This window comes from Mobula hypostoma, chromosome 5 (genome assembly GCF_963921235.1).
Source record: "Mobula hypostoma chromosome 5, sMobHyp1.1, whole genome shotgun sequence".
NCBI lineage: Eukaryota > Metazoa > Chordata > Chondrichthyes > Myliobatiformes > Myliobatidae > Mobula > Mobula hypostoma.
In genome coordinates, this window is record NC_086101.1 from 16,887,748 (window position 1) to 16,903,546 (window position 15,799).

At 44.1% G+C, this 15,799-nt stretch overlaps 1 pseudogene; it reads left to right on the forward strand.

The window, feature by feature from the left end:
• Window positions 1-11,761: 11,761 nt before the first annotated feature.
• On the forward strand, window positions 11,762-14,764 carry LOC134346135 (torsin-4A-like; annotated as a pseudogene).
• The last annotated feature ends 1,035 nt before the right edge of the window (window positions 14,765-15,799 follow it).

Here is a 15,799-nt window from a genome sequence, read left to right on the forward strand (position 1 = left end):
ATGCCATCAGGTTGGAGGCTACCCAGAAGGAATATAACGCGTTGCTCCTCCAACTTGAGTGTGGCCTCAACGTGACAGTAGAGGAGGCTGTGGACATGTCAAAATGGGAATGGGAAGTAGAAATAAAATGGGTGGCCGCTGAGGCATTCCACTTTTTCTGGCGGATGAACCATGGGTGCTCGGCAAAATGGTCTCCCGATCTGCATCGGGTCTCACAGGAGCCCACACTGATACAGTAGAATATCCCAACAGACTCAAGGGTGAAGTGTTGCCTCACCTGGAAGGACTATTTAGGGCCCTGAATGGTAGAGAGAGAGAGTGAGGGAGGAGATATAGGGGCAGGTGTAACACTTGCTCTGCTTGCAAGAGTAAGTGTCCCGAGGGAGATCAGTGGGGAGGGATGAATGGACAAGGGATTCACGTAGGGAGTGATCCCTGTGGAAAGCAGAAAGTGCGGGGAGTGGGAAAGATGTGCTTGGTGGTGGGATCCTGCTGGAGATACGGAGAATTATGTGCTGGTTGCAGAGGCTGGTGGGGTTACAGGTGAGAACAAGAGGAATCCTATCCCTGGAGAGATGGCAGGAGGATGGGCTGAGGGCAGATGTGCGCAGAAAGGAGGAGATGCAGTTGAAGGCACCATTGATGGTGGAGGAAGGGAAGCCCCTTTCTTTGAATAAGCAGGGCATCTCTTTAGATCTGAATATAGCTTGCCTGCCACTGACATAATTACTAGAATTATTCTTATTACCTTTCTTGGATAAAGGAATGTCATTTATCACCTTCCATTCAGCTAGTGCCACTCCTAAGGCCATTGAGGATGCAAAGATCATCTCCAAGGGTGCAGCAATCTCTTCCCTTGCTTCCTGTAATAAACTGGGGTATATACCATCTGGCCCTTGGCACTTATTAGACCCGTAGAAATGTACTGCACAGAAACAGGCCCTTTGGCCCATCAAGTCCGTGCCGAGACATTTAAACTGCCTACTCTCATTGACTTGCACCAGGACCTTAGCCCTCCTTACCCCTACTATTCATGTACCTGTCCAAACTTCTTTTAAACATTGAAGTCAAGCTCGCATGCACGACTTGTGCTGGCAGCTTGTTCCACCCTCTCACAATCCTCTGAGTGAAGAATGTTTTTTAATAATTTTTGTTTTTCTTTAATCTTAACCTTAATGTTTTTTTAGAAGTTCTTAATGCTGAAAAGTTCCAACATACCAATCTGTTCTATGCTGAGCTCACTATTTTCCTAGTTTATTGAAATCATTAAGTGAATTTGGAAAGTTTTCGGGATATAATCTAAACTTTCATAAAAGTGAATTATTTCCTCTAAATGATTCTGCTTCTATATATGACGACATTCCTTTTAAAGTTACGGACTCTTTTAAATATTTAGGTATTATTATCACTAAAAATCACAGAGCCCTTTATAGAGCTAATTTGATTCCTTTAGTGGATTTTATGAAACAACTATTTTGTAGATGGAGTCCACTTACACTTTCGTTAGCTGGCCAAATTCATGCAGTTAAAATGATGATTTTACCAAAATTTTTATATGTATTTCAAAATATTCCTTTTTTTTAACTAAGAAGTTTTTTGATCAGGTTGATTCTATTATTTCATCTTTCGTTTGGAATAATAAAAGAAGAAGAATTGGAAAATATCATTTACGAAAATTAAAGAAGGATGGACGTCTAGCTCTGCCTAATTTAAAATGTACTATTGGGCTGTTAATATATGTTATATGTGTGCTTGGTTATATTGGGCTGATAAAAATGAACGACCACCTTGGAATTGAAAGCTGTGAAACAATTTTACTTAACTTCATTTTTAGAAGCTTCTTTACCTGTACAACTGGCTAAAATTTCTAATCTAAATTTATATCCTATGATTAAGCAGTCATTACAAATTTGCTACCAGTTTCATAACTTTTTTAATCTCAAAACATTTAACCTTCTTAGTTTAATTTATCAAAATTATTTATTTAAACTTTTTTCTTTGGAGGAATAAAGGAGTCTATTCCTTCATGGATCTGTTCCAAGAAGGCTGATTGATGTCTTTTGAGAAATTAGTAACTAAATACTCTCTCTCGTACTCACATTTCTTGCAATATCTTCAGGTCAGACATTTCTTACAAGAACATTTAAGTAATTTTCCATATATACAGGATTCTGACCTGTTAGACATTATTTTAAAAATGAATCCTTTAGTGAAAGGTTTTATTGGGAAAATTTATAATTTACTATTACAACAGTACAATTATCTTTCATTCAAGGTTAAGCAAGATTGGGAAAGATAGCTTAACATGACCTTGATAACAGAGGATTGGTTGCGAATTTTGAATTTGGTTAACTCTTCTTCGATTTGAGCCAGTCACTCTTTAATTCAATTTAAAATTGTACATCATTACTATTTGACAAAGGAGAGACAGTCTAAAATATTTCCTAATGTTGATAGTCAGTGTGATAGATGTAAAACTGAGACAGCTACATTGACACATATGTTTTGGTTGTGTTCTGTATTGAAACAGTTTTGGAAATCTATTTTCTCTACAACTTCTAAAGCTTTAAAAATTAATTTACAACCTAATAAATTGACAGTTTTGTTTAGTATAATCCCTCAATGTATTCATGATATTTCTATATCAGCACAACATGTAATTGCATTTGTTACATTATTGGCCAGAAGGGCTATTTTATTGAAATGGAAAGATGCCTCTGCTCCCACTTTGATTCAATGGTTCTCTCAGGTGATGCTATGTCTTAGTTTGGAGAAAATCAGAAGTTGAATTTTTGATCCTCGATTTGACTTTGAGAAAAGGTGGGGCTCTTTTGCCCACTACTATCATCTGATTTGAGTTAATTAAGAGGGTTTCCTTCTGATTCTTTTTTAAATGGATTTGAATTGGCAGATTGATATTTTTCTTTTATGGAAGCTTGTATGGCGTATAGCTCTGGGGTTGTGCTCCCAATGTTTTTTTTTCTCTTTTTTTTTGTTAGCAGGGTTTTTTTTTGTTTTAGTTAGTAGGGGTTCTTTTTAACTTCTTACTTTTTTCCAAAAAAGAACAGTTTTAACACTTTATTTTTTCTTCTTATTATTGATATATTGTTTAGCTTTGTTAATCAGTTATTTGGCAATTTAATTCCTCATTGTACATATTGACATGCTGACTTGATTACTTTAATGTATTTTCATTGATATTCAATAATAATTAAGGAAAAAGATTTAAAAATGAAATGAAAATGACAGGGTCCGTCTCACTGCTGAATACTGAAGCAAAATACACATTAAGGGTCTCCTCTACCTCCTCTGATCCCAGGCATACTTTCTTTTTTATCCCTGATCAGTCTTACCCTCACTTTAATCATCCACCTGTTCTTCACATATCTGTTTGAAAGGTTGTCCCACAGGACACAATCCCTCAGTGTCCAGTGATGTCAGCACCGTGTGGTCCTTCCCCACAGGGCATTCCCATTGAGTGCACTAAGCTGGAGTACATCCTTCAGCTTGTCCTCCCACATCCTGGGATGTGCCAGTCAGTGGATACTTAGAAACCATCCCCTTAATGTGACCAACAATCTCCACTGATGTCACAGACAAATATCAAGATCCTCTGAAAGGTTTATGCAAGCCGTTCATCAGAAAATCACAGTCACCCCTGTGTGGGAAGCGAACAGTCTATAGTCTTCCCCTCTCCTATTTTCCTTACCCTTATGCAAGAAATGAAATGTAAAGAATGTTGTGGGCTTGTCTACACACCGCAATTTTCCTTGGAAAGCCAACATGCCCTGATATGTCTGATTACATTGAAGTTGGGCCATATGCTGAGCAATAAAGCCACCAGCATTCAGCATTCAGTGAAGGCACATGGATATTTTTCAGCTGATGCAATCATCCTGTCTCTGTCATTATTTAAAAAGAGTTCACTCAATGCCTCTCTACCCCTGTCTGACTACCTGAAAGCCCTGAAGCAATATCACTTAAGATCCTTACGAAAGATCTTGAGGATCAGCTGGAAGGACGCCAGCATACAAGGGGAGGTCAACATGAACAGCATTTCCACCGTGATAAAGTATCACCAACTCTGACGGATAGGTCATGTCACCTGGATGCCTAACTCTTGTTGCCCCAAATAGATCCTTTACTCCCAGTTGAAGAAAGCTCGGTGCCCCTGGTGGGCAAAGAAAATACTTCAAAGATAAACATCAAAATCATTCTGAAGGAATTCAACATTACATCTAAAAACTGGAAAGTTTGCATCTGGAGGAAATCTGTTCAAGATGGAGCTGCGCTGCACAAGAGTGACCTCAGCTGTGCTGCAGAGAATAAACGCCTGTTGCAAAAAGAGAGACTAACTAACCAAAAGACCCAACCACTATCCATAGCCCATACAGCACCAGAATATGCGGATCCTGGATTGGCCTTGGGGAGCCTTCAATAGACAATCACTTAGGAGAGTATCATACTCAACTTAAGGGATCTCTCTATCACTATCCCTCCTATAGCATGGAATAACGCATGAAGAAATTCCTTCAAAATTACTGCTGCACTGCAAGGAAAGGTATAGCTGGAGTAGAATGATATTTGGCCCATTTCCATTATTAGTGTCCAGTGACAAACTTGTACCTTGATGCCCTGGTGGGATTTCCAATGGTGCTGGAAAACTTTTCCAGACATGAAACTGTCCCCAACTGACTCCAAAGCCCTGAGGTTGTTCACAGCAATATATTTAGTAGACCGAAGAACAGCTGGAGTCACAGAGTTGTACAATCATGCAGCAGGAAACAGGTCCTTTGATGCAACTATCCCATCCCAGGTGAAATTCTCTGAAGAAATAACAAGCAGGATAGACAAAGAAGAAACGGTTGATGTTATGTTCTTGCAGTTTCGGAAGGCTTCTGACAAGGTGTCAAACATAAGGTTGCTTAACAAGCTACAAGCCCATGTTACTACAGGAAAGATTCTAACAGAGATAAAGCAGTGTAGCAAGGAGAGGGGGGATTTTCTCTGCTTCCTCCCCAGCCCAGCAGCAGCAGTGAGAGTGGGAACACATTTCTGCCGGCCGGTCAGGCTTCCCCAAAGCACAGGCAGCCAAAGGGCACAGACAAGTCCTAGCAGAGAGCTCTGTGACAACCTCCTGCCGGGCTGACGGTCTTGGGGGTGGGCAGCCTTTGCGAAAACAACTGTTGAACCCCAGATGCCCACTTCAAACACTTCAACCAAGATCCCTGCAGAGTCAACACTGTCCTCAACTTGGGAATGGAGAAGAAACAGGCCATTCGGCCTCTCGCTTCTGTTGCACCATTCAACATGATCATGGCTGGCCTTTGACCTCAATACCACTTTCCTGCTCAATTCCTGTTTCCCTTGATTCGCTTCATACCCATAAATGTCTCGATCTCTTTCATCTTGAATAAAAAGTCCCAAAGATTCACCATTCCTCTGGGTGAAGAAATGTCTGCTTCCCTAGGTCCTGCATGGGAGACGTCATATTCTGAGCTGGTGACTTGTGGTTCTAGTTACCCCAGCCAGCAGATTTCTTCGCCTCACATCCATCCTGGAAGAATGTTGCATGTTTGAGAAAGAATGTAGAGCATATCAGAATCAGAAACAGATTTAATATCACCCCATATCATGCAATTTGTTAACTTAATGGCAGAGTACAATGCAATACATGATAATATAGAACAAAAAATAAATAAGTAAATCAATGACGGTAAGTGTACATATGTATGTTAAATAGTTAAATTAAAACATAAAAAATGTGAGTTAGTGTTTGTGGGTTCAATATCCATTCAGGAATCGGATGGCAGAAGGGAAGAAGATGTTCCTGAATCGCTGAGTGTGTGTGCCTTCAGGCTTCTGTACCTCCTTTCTGACGGTAACAATGAGAAGAGGGCATGTCTTAGATGATGGGGGTTCTTAAGAATGGATGCCACCTTACTGAGACATCTTGAAGATGTTTTCGATACTATGGAGGCTAGTACCCAAGATGGAACTGACCAGTTTTACTTCTTACGATCCTGTGCAGTAGTCACCCTATACCAGACAGTGATGCAGAATGCTCTCCATAGTACATCTGTACAAGTTTCCTAGGTGACAAACCAAATCTCAAATTCCTAATATACCAGTCCACTTAAGCGCCCTTGTAGAATGAACCCCACCAGCATACCACTGCAAGAATCGGTCGGTCAAACTTTCATTGTACTCCCCTTAGTACGGCTATATAATTTATGCGTAAGGGAAGCCAGGCCTGCACATAATGTTGCAGGAATGATCTCACCAGAACCATGTATGATTGTAGTAGAGCATCTTACAGGGTCGATCGCATTCTGGAAGGTGCAGAAACCTGGGTCTGCGGGTCTCTTGCAAGTCCACTGGGGAAGTTGAAGCCCAGTGTCTATGAATCCCTAAGTCTGCTGCAGGCTGACTTTGGCCTGCCCTGGGGTTGGAGGACTGTGTACAGTAGGTGAATGGGAGAGAGGAACAGGGCTTGTTTTGCTGTTGTTTTAGTCTCCGTGTTCTGTGCTGTTCTGCCAAGCATTGTGGGCATGTTATATTGGTGCTGGAATGCGTGGCGACATTTGCAGGCTGCCCCATCACATCATTAGGTTGTGCGGCGTGTTAATGTGAACAATGCATTTCACCATGTTTCAATGCACATGTGATAAATAAATGAATCTGAACCTGATTTATTGCTACACTCAAATCCTCTTGCAACAAAGAACATCATACTGCTTGTCTTCCTAATTGGAGAACATTAACCTTTTATGATCTGTGTACAAAGGCACCCACGTCCCTCTGAATGGCAACATCTCATTACCTAAATGATAAGTAGTCCACAGTGTGAATGACCTCACATTCCTTCATATGAAACTGTTCTCTACCTTTCATGTAGACTGTCCATTGCCACCTCTCCATCTTCTCCTCATACACTGTCACCTAGCTGGATCTTGTTAGCAAACTTGGATATATTATACTTGATCTCCTCATTCTGAGTCACGGATTTAGCATCTCTAGCACTGTGCCTCAGAGCAGACCATTGGTACAGCGAGAGCTCAGGGAAACCAGCATCGGATTCCCTGTATGTGTCCACATACTTGGCGATAATAAAGGATTCTGATCCTGTCAATTTGAGAATGGCCCACTAATTTTAGCAGTCTATTTTCTTTCTGTTAACATAATGTCAATCCACACTTTCTATTCCAGAGATCATTCATGTCAACCTCCTTTGGACTCTCTCCAGTTACAGCACGTCCTTCCTCAGATATGGAGCCCAAAATTGTTCACAATCACAACTTCCCCATCGTCCTCCCGGGGGAAACTGACCTCCACCCTTTCAAACGAGAGGCAGCAATGCTGATAACAATACCATGGGGGAAAGTCATTCAGGTTGCCCCCATTGTGTAGGCTGCCAGGAGGTCTCAGTCCACCAAGAGTTTGGTGGCAAAATAGGGGATCTGTTCTTCTGTGACCTAAGGGCAGCTTCATTCAATGAATGAAGGAGGAATCATCCCTGTGTCACAAGAGAAAGATTAAAGTCCAAATTAAAAAGCTGAGACATTTTTTCTGAATTGAAGCAACAGGCTGAGGCTGGCAAGCCTGCTCAGTAAATATTTCCCAGGGACAAGAAAATTCCATTAACACTTCGGAAAATGAAGCATATTATTCACTGGAACTGGAGGAGAGCCAACCTAGCTGTTTGCCACTGAAATGAAGGTGATCTGCCAGAACAAAGAAATATCAGGACATGGGAAAGGATCTCAGTGAAGGATGTGACTGTTCAGTACCGCGTATCAGGGCCTGGCTGAAGATTTTGAAAACAGAGCTCCACTGTACTGAGGTCCTGGGAACAAAATCAAATCCTAGCAGGGGTAAAAGGCAAGACTATATTTCCAACATTAGAGGATTAAGGAGGACAAGAGACCTACAGAGTAAATTACATGGCAGTGTTCCCTCATAGGGAGGGTCATTGGAGGAGTCTTGGCCCAAAATGACAACTGTTTATTCCACTCCATAGATACTGACTCACCTGCTGAGTGTCATTTCCAGTACACAAGCGTAAAGAAAAGTTAAATAATTGTTACTCCGAATTTGATGCAGCACAAATAGAACACAATAAGATAAAGAACACAATAAATTAAGAAGCACAATAAATATAAATACATAAGATAGCTTACAAACATCGATTGACTATTTGTCCATGAAGTGACACTAGGTACATGAGTGTCTGTACATAAGGTGACTCTGACAGGAAATTATAAAGTAATAGTGGGGTGGGTTAGTAGGTAGAGGCCATTCAACCATGTACACATGTACTGCCAATGAAACAACATTCCTCCAGACCAAGGTGTACAACACAGTACACATACTCACACACAATACATGTAGTAATATTACCACAAATAAATTAACAAATAATAACATATATTCCTGAAGATTGACCTTTACCATAAGGAGTATTTATGACACGTTAAAATGTGAATAGCTTAATGCTACTGGTCATTCCTGCGTGATGAGACCTGGGTGGTGGTAAGGAGTTCATTAGTTCCATGGCCTAGGGAAGAAGCTGGTTTCTATCAGAAAAGTCCTTGTCCTAATGGTCTGGCCTGATGCTAGGGGGTCAAAGAGATTGTTGGACGGGTGGGAGGGGTCCTTGACTAAACTAAACTAATCCCTTCTGACTACAAGATGTCCCCATCATTCAATTTCCAACACATCTGTGTCCCTATCTAAGAATCTCTTGTACCCCACTATTGTATTTGCCTCTAGCACCATCCCTGTCAGTGCATTCCTGTCACACATCACTCGCCATGCAAAACACTTGCCCCGCACATCTGCTTTGAACTTACCCCCCTCACCTTAAATGCATGTCCTCATTTCAGCCCTGGGAAAAAAAGATAATGTCTGTCTACTCTAACTATGCCTCTCATAATTTTATGAAACTCTTTCAAATCTCCCCTCAGCCTTCATCACTTCAGAGAAAATGACCCAGTTGTCACCTTCCCTTTATAGCAGGCAGCATTCTGGTGTTAAGTTTTCTACACCCTCTCCAAAGGTTCCTATAATGGGTCAACCAGAACTGAATGCAATATTTCCAATCTAGCCAAACTGATGAAGGTTGTCAGCTTGAAATGTTGACTGTTCATTTCCCTCCATAGATGCTGCCTGACCTGCTGATTTCCTTCAGCATTTTGTGTGTGTTGCTGCTTGACTGAAGCTGATTTTGCATAGCCACAGTCAGAAGGAATCTCAAGCAAAGCAATTCATTTCAGCGACACAGGTCTGGACTCGATTGTAATCAGTCTGGTTACTGGGTCTGAATGTTAAGAAGACAGTATTGGACAGCTTCAAGATAGACAAAAACACACCTCACACTGTCCTATCATGTACTCCCAGACCAGGCAGCACAGGTTAAGAATAACATTGCTGTTCAAGTGAATACAAGACTACCCTGTCAACATTTCCTCACAAGATAACCAGCACATCCATTCCAGGTACCAGTCCAAATAAACCTTCTCTCAGTTGCCTCCACATAGAATAAAGCACCCCACAAGCTGCTAGATCAGGGTCTAAATTGCTATTTAAATTGTTATTGATCGGACTTTCCTTATGCTTGCCTATATGTTTGAATAAGTGAGCTGGGTAGTCAATGCCCCAACTGTGCACTCGATAAGGTGATTCAAGGAGGAGAAACTTCATCTCTTAAAGGGATGTGAATGCTTGTAACTATCTACCAGAGGCTGTGGAAAAATGATTTTAAAGATAAACTCTATTGTCACTGTACATTAATACATACGATGAAATGCAACATGTTTGCATCAAATCTAATCAGCAAGGAATTTAACAACACAAAATGATGGAGGAACTCAGCAGGTCAGGCAGCATCTATGGAGATTAATATATAGTTGACATTTCGGGCCAAGACTGTTCTTCAGGACTGAAAAGGAAGGGGGAAGCAGCCAGAATAAGAAGGTGGGGAGAGGAAAAGGAGGCTAGCTGGAAGGTGAAAGGTGAAGCCAAGTTGTTGGGAAAAGTCAAGGACTAGGGAAGAAGGAATCTGATAGGAGAAGAGGGTGGTCCATAGGAGAAAGGGGAGGAAGAGGAGACCCAGAGGGAAATGATAGGCAGATGAGAAGAGGTAAAAGGTCAGAGATGAAGCGATGGGGGGGGGGTCATTTTTTTTTACTGGAAGGAGAAATTGATATTCATGCCATCAGGTTGGAGGCTACTCAGACATAAAAATAATATGTTGCTCCTCCACCCTGAGGTGGCCGGATCTTGGCAAAAGAGGAGGCCATGGACAGACATATCGGAACGGGAATGGGAATGGAAATTAAAATGTTTGGCCACTGGGAAGTTCTGCTTGTGGAAGGTGGAGCAGAGCTGCTCAACGAAGTGATCCCTCAATTCACGATGGGTCTCTCCAACGTGGAGGCGGATGCATTGAGAGAACCAGACACGATAGATGACCCCAGCAGATTTCTAGGTGAGGTGTTTCCTCACCTGGAAGGACTGTTTGGGGCCCTAAATAGAGATAAGGGAGGAGGTGTATGAGCAGGTGTAGCACTTGAGCTGTCTGCAGGGTTGTGCCAGCAGGGAGATTAGTGGGGAGGGATGAATGGACAAGGAAATCGTGGAACAAACTCTATGAAAAGTGGAGGGGAGGGAGGTCAAGATATGTTTAGTGGTGGGATCCCTTTGGAGATGGCAGAAGTTGTGGAGGATATGTTGGATGCAGAAGCTGATGGGGTGGGAGGTAAGGACAAGACGAACTCTATCACTATTAAGACTGTGGGAAGACGGAGTGAGCGCAGATGTTCGGGGAATGGAGGTGATGCGGGGGAGGGCAGCATCAATAGTTGTTGTTCCTGGCCATGTCTCATGGAGCATTGGCCAGCACTCTTGCTATTTCTTTAGCATTTTTATCTTTTTTTTATGTGTTTCCAGCTTGACGCTCAACCCAGCACAGATGGAAAGCGTACAAGGAGCCAGCCAGATTTGAACCTGAGACCTCTCGCCCCGTCACAGATACCACTACACCACCGGTCACCCTAGCATCAATATTGGAGGGAGGGAAACCCTGTTCTCTGATGTCCTGGAATGGAAAAACATGTTCTGAGAACAGATACAGCAAAGGCAGGGGGACTGAGGAAAGGGAATAGCATCTTTAGAGGAGATAAGTTGGGAAGAGGTATAGATCGACACAACTCTGGGAATCAGTAGGTTTATAAAAGATGTCTGTTGGCAGTTTGTCTCCAGAGATGAAAATAGAGAGATCAAGAAAGAGGAGGGAGATGTCAGAGATGGACCAAGTGAATTTATGGGTAGGGTGGAAGTTAGAGGCAAAGTTGCTGAAACTGATGAGCTCACCTTTCATTGGGAGGATGTTGGGTTTGTACCCTCTTTCTCAAAGGGCCATCTTAAAACAAGGACAGATAAAACCTTGATAAGTAGGGGAGAGGTAAAAGTTAGAACAGCAGGGTGACTGTCGTTATCCTGATAAAGGGTCTCAACTGTTTATTCCCCTCCACAGATGCTGACTGGCGTGCTCGGTTCCTCCAGAGTAACACATACAAAATGATGGAGAAACTCGGCAAGTCAGGCTGGATCAGAATATGGGGGGAGGGGGGTAAGTAGTTGAGTGGGAGAGGGGGATGAAATAAGAAGCTGGGAGGGAGAAGAAAGAATCGGATAGCAGAGGACTGTGGACTATGGGAGAAAGGAATGGAGGAGGGGCACCAGGGTAAAGTGAAGGGCAAGTGAGGAGAACAGAAGGGTTAAGAGGGGAGCTAGAATGGAATGGGTAATGGAAAAAGAGAGAAGGCATGTGTGTGTGTATGTATGTGTGTGTGTGTGTGTGTGTGTGTGTGTGTGTGTGTGTGCGTGTGTGTGTGTGTGTGTGTGTGTGTGTGTGTGTGTGTGTGTGTTGCTCTGGATTTTCAGCATCTGCAGAATCTATTGTGTTTATGACTGCTGTAATGAGAAGGCAGATGGGACGGAGGCCGAGTGTTCTCTTACTCCCCCCGGTACCTACGTCGGTTCATGTCCTTTCTAAGCAATGGGACATATCTTAAAAGATTGAAGAACGCAGCTGCAGACTTCGTGTTGGGGCTAAGTTTAGGGACTGGAAGAGTGCGAGCTGGAATCGATTCACCGCTCAAATTCTTTCGGTAAGACTGTATCTACAATGTCGACAAAAGTAAGCTGCTAACTGTCAAAACAGCCAGGCTGTAACTTGCACTGGTTTTCTCTAGGCTCTCCAGAGCTTATTTTCCGAAATAAAAAGGGGATCTAACGTGCTGTCTCAAAGCTGGTGTAACAGGAGGCGGGATCAAGGGCATCCAATCGGTCAGCGAGAGCTGAGAAAGGCGGGGACCGGCTGCGCATTAAATTGCTCCCGCGTCTCTGGAAAACCTCAGATGGTTTTTCACCTTTGCAGGTTGCTGCCGAGTTACGCCCTCCAAGAAGCCATGTGTAGGGGCTGCCACTACCCCCAGCGAGCCTCCATGGTCCCCGGGCTCTCGCTGGAATATAGGGGCGACCCATTCCTGAAGAAGCAGAGGAGCATCGAGCCGGAGATCTTCACCTTCGAGCCCATCGCCCCGGTCAAGAGCAGTACGTCGGTCAGTGGCCGGAGCCCGGGAAGGCGCCGAGCTGTGAAAGTCCTCTATCCGGCGCAGGTAAGTGCCCCCATCTCCCCTTACGCAAGAGGCCATTCAGCCCGTCGCGTACGTACCTCATCGTATTAGCTGTTAATGCCACGCTGCAGATAATTAAAGTGAGTGGGTAATTTCTTCAGCCAGGGGTGGTATAGCTGTAGAGCTCACTGCCACAGACAAGTCCTTGGGTATATTTAAAGCGGGGATCAATAGACTTGATTCGCAAGGGCGTCAAAAATTACGGGGGTAAAGCCCACGAATGGCGTCGAGGGGGGTTTAAAAAATCAGCCATGATAAATTGGCGAAGCAGAGCTGGGACGAATGGCCTAATTCTGCACCCATGTCTTGTGGACCCAATGAAGGCAGATAGGTTTATTGTAGCCACGTACGGGATGCAGTGAAAAGCTTTAGTCTGCTCGCCATCCAAGCAGGTCATACCTAAATGCATCCATGCACTTGGGAATGGCACAATCTGTCTGGATGGTATGCAAAGAAGAAGAGAAGCGGAGTGCAGAAGACATTGAATGATCTTAAACCCATCTCCATCGATGAGCAATGTGCGCTGCCCTTTTAAATCGGAGCCAACCGCTGAGTACGTCAAGCACCCGACCCCATCTTATCCGGCGAGCTCCCAAGCAGATTGTAAGCGCTAAGCAGGGGCGCATCTGCATGTCAGGATCAAAGCTAAAAGAGGAGCCACTTGCAAGTTAAAGTAGATTGATTTGGACCGTTTGTATTGGCTGGGAGTGAGAGGGCGTGAAGGGGAGTCTGCAGGAGGGGATTGTCAGCCCCTCTTATTTCTGTTTGGTCACGTTGCTCCAAGACTCGCGCAGATGTGAACGGGAAAGGTCCTTCCTAGTGTCAGTCTCCGGGATTGGAGGGGCCGAGTGGCCTAATTGTGCAGACCTTCCTCAAGCACGTTGCTCGAGGGAAAGGTGGGAGGGGTGGCAGTTTGCAGCTTGGGCCAATTCTCCATGTTACCGCCCCACCCCCTTCCCCGCCGCTGTTCGGGTTACTTACCGCTGAAACAATGTCCCATTGAGGCGTGCGGATCTGATGATTGCTGTTTGTGGGAAAGTTTCTGTGCGCAAACTTCGCGATTATGAGCAGAAGTCAGAACATCTTCCGTTGACTGTAAAGAGTTTTGAATTATTGCTATTGTATTTATCATGGCTCAATGTTGATCGTTTCTCTTATTTATCTGCAGGTCAGAAAGTATCTCCCACCGAAAAAGAAAGACTGGGTAAAGAGGATGTTTTTCCTGTTCCTGTCCATTGTCCTGCTCCAGGTGTACGAAGCCACGGAGGGCAACGAGGAGCTCGCTGTTGCGGCGGCACCGTTGTTGCCCACCAACAGATCCGCCCTGCTGCTGCCAAACCTGCCCATGCCGGGGGCTGGCGCCACCGCTAGCCCAGCCCTCGGAATCCCACGGGTCAGAATCGCTGGATCTATCGCCCAGGTGGGCGGAGGGAACGGGTCGTCTCTCCACCAGGGCACTGTCAGGGATCTTCCTGATCGGCGGTGCGTCGTCTTGGACCTCCGAGGTCAAGAGCGGGGACGGCCTGAAATCCAGTTCCCTTGCTCTGTGAAGAGATAACGCCGGCCTTTAGCGCTGGGAAGTTTGACTCGGGCTCTTCCCGCCTTATAAGATGAGCCACGGTTTCAGCGTGATCGCCAAGAAGCACCGCTTGCAACTCAGAGGGGAGATGGAGGGGGGAATCTTTCCAGGTCTTGTCAGGACTTGGGGTTTGAACGTGGGGGGGGGGGGCACTCTCTGCAGGACTTTGCAGACAGACAGAGAGAGTAACTGTTCAACTTCGACCACGCTGAGACTTCGCCAGTTACTCGACTACCCCCCACAGCATATGCAATCCTAGAGCAGTAAATGCCACCTAACCTGTACATTAACTATTATCTATTTATCTAATATTTTATTTATGTGCTTGCTGTGCGAGCGACTTTGGTTTGATTGATGGAAATATAAAGTATTTTGGAACACAAGCTGTTCAGGACTTGCTTTGAGAACTTGTTTGTAACTTCATTCATAAAAGTTTAAACCATATTAACTGTATGTTCCGTGAACACATGGTAATAAACTATTATTGGGGAATATCTTACCTTGTGGTTTTACTGATAGGCAATGAGGAACTTTTAAAATAAGCTCAATGGTAATTGCAATGTTTTGAAGCCTAATTTTGGACAGACCGGTGGCATTTTAATATCGCAAACCCGAGTAAATCTGCAGATGCTGGAAATTCAAGCAATACACATATTAAAAAAAATGCTGGTGAATGCAGCAGGCTGGGCAGCATCTATAGGAAGAGGTACAGTCGACGTTTCGGGCCGAGACCGAGACCCTTTGTCGGGACTAACTGAAAGAAGAGATAGTAAGAGATTTGAAAGTGGGAGGGGGAGGGGAGATCCGAAATGATAGGAGAAGACAGGAGGGGGAGGGATAGAGCCAAGAGCTGAACAGTTGATTGGCAAAAGGGATACGAGGCTAGAAGGGAGAGGAACATTGGACGGGAAGCCTAGGGAGGAAGAAAGGGGGAGGAGAGCCCAGAGGATGAGCAAGGAGTTACAGTCAGAGGGAGAAAAAAGAGAGGAGAAAAAAAATAAATAAGGGTTTGGGGTACAAAGGGGAAGTGGGGCATTAATGGAAGTTAGAGAAGTCAATATTCAGGCCATCAGGTTGGAGACTACCCAGACAGAATATAAGGTTTTGTTCCTCCAAACTGAGTGTGGTTTCATCTCGACAGTAGAGGAGGCCATGGATAGACATATCAAAATGGGGATGGGACATGGAATTAAAATGTGTGGCCACTGGGAGATCCTGCTTTCTCTGGCAGACAGAGCATAGGTGTTCAGCGAAACATTCTCCCAGCCTGCGTCAGGTCTCGCCAATATATGGAAGGCCATTGGCATTGGTACTGTAACTACTCTGTGACAAGATGGGACTCTCTCATGTTATCCCATCTGTTCATGTCGACGGTGTCTGAATTTCACTCCCTTCTCACAGCAAATTATGTCGGTGTTGTTTTCATATCTTGGAACTCACTTCTCCACTGCAGGTTGGCCACTGACAGTCATGCCCTTCTCAATGCCCTCTGACATCCATACATATATAAACCATCCCA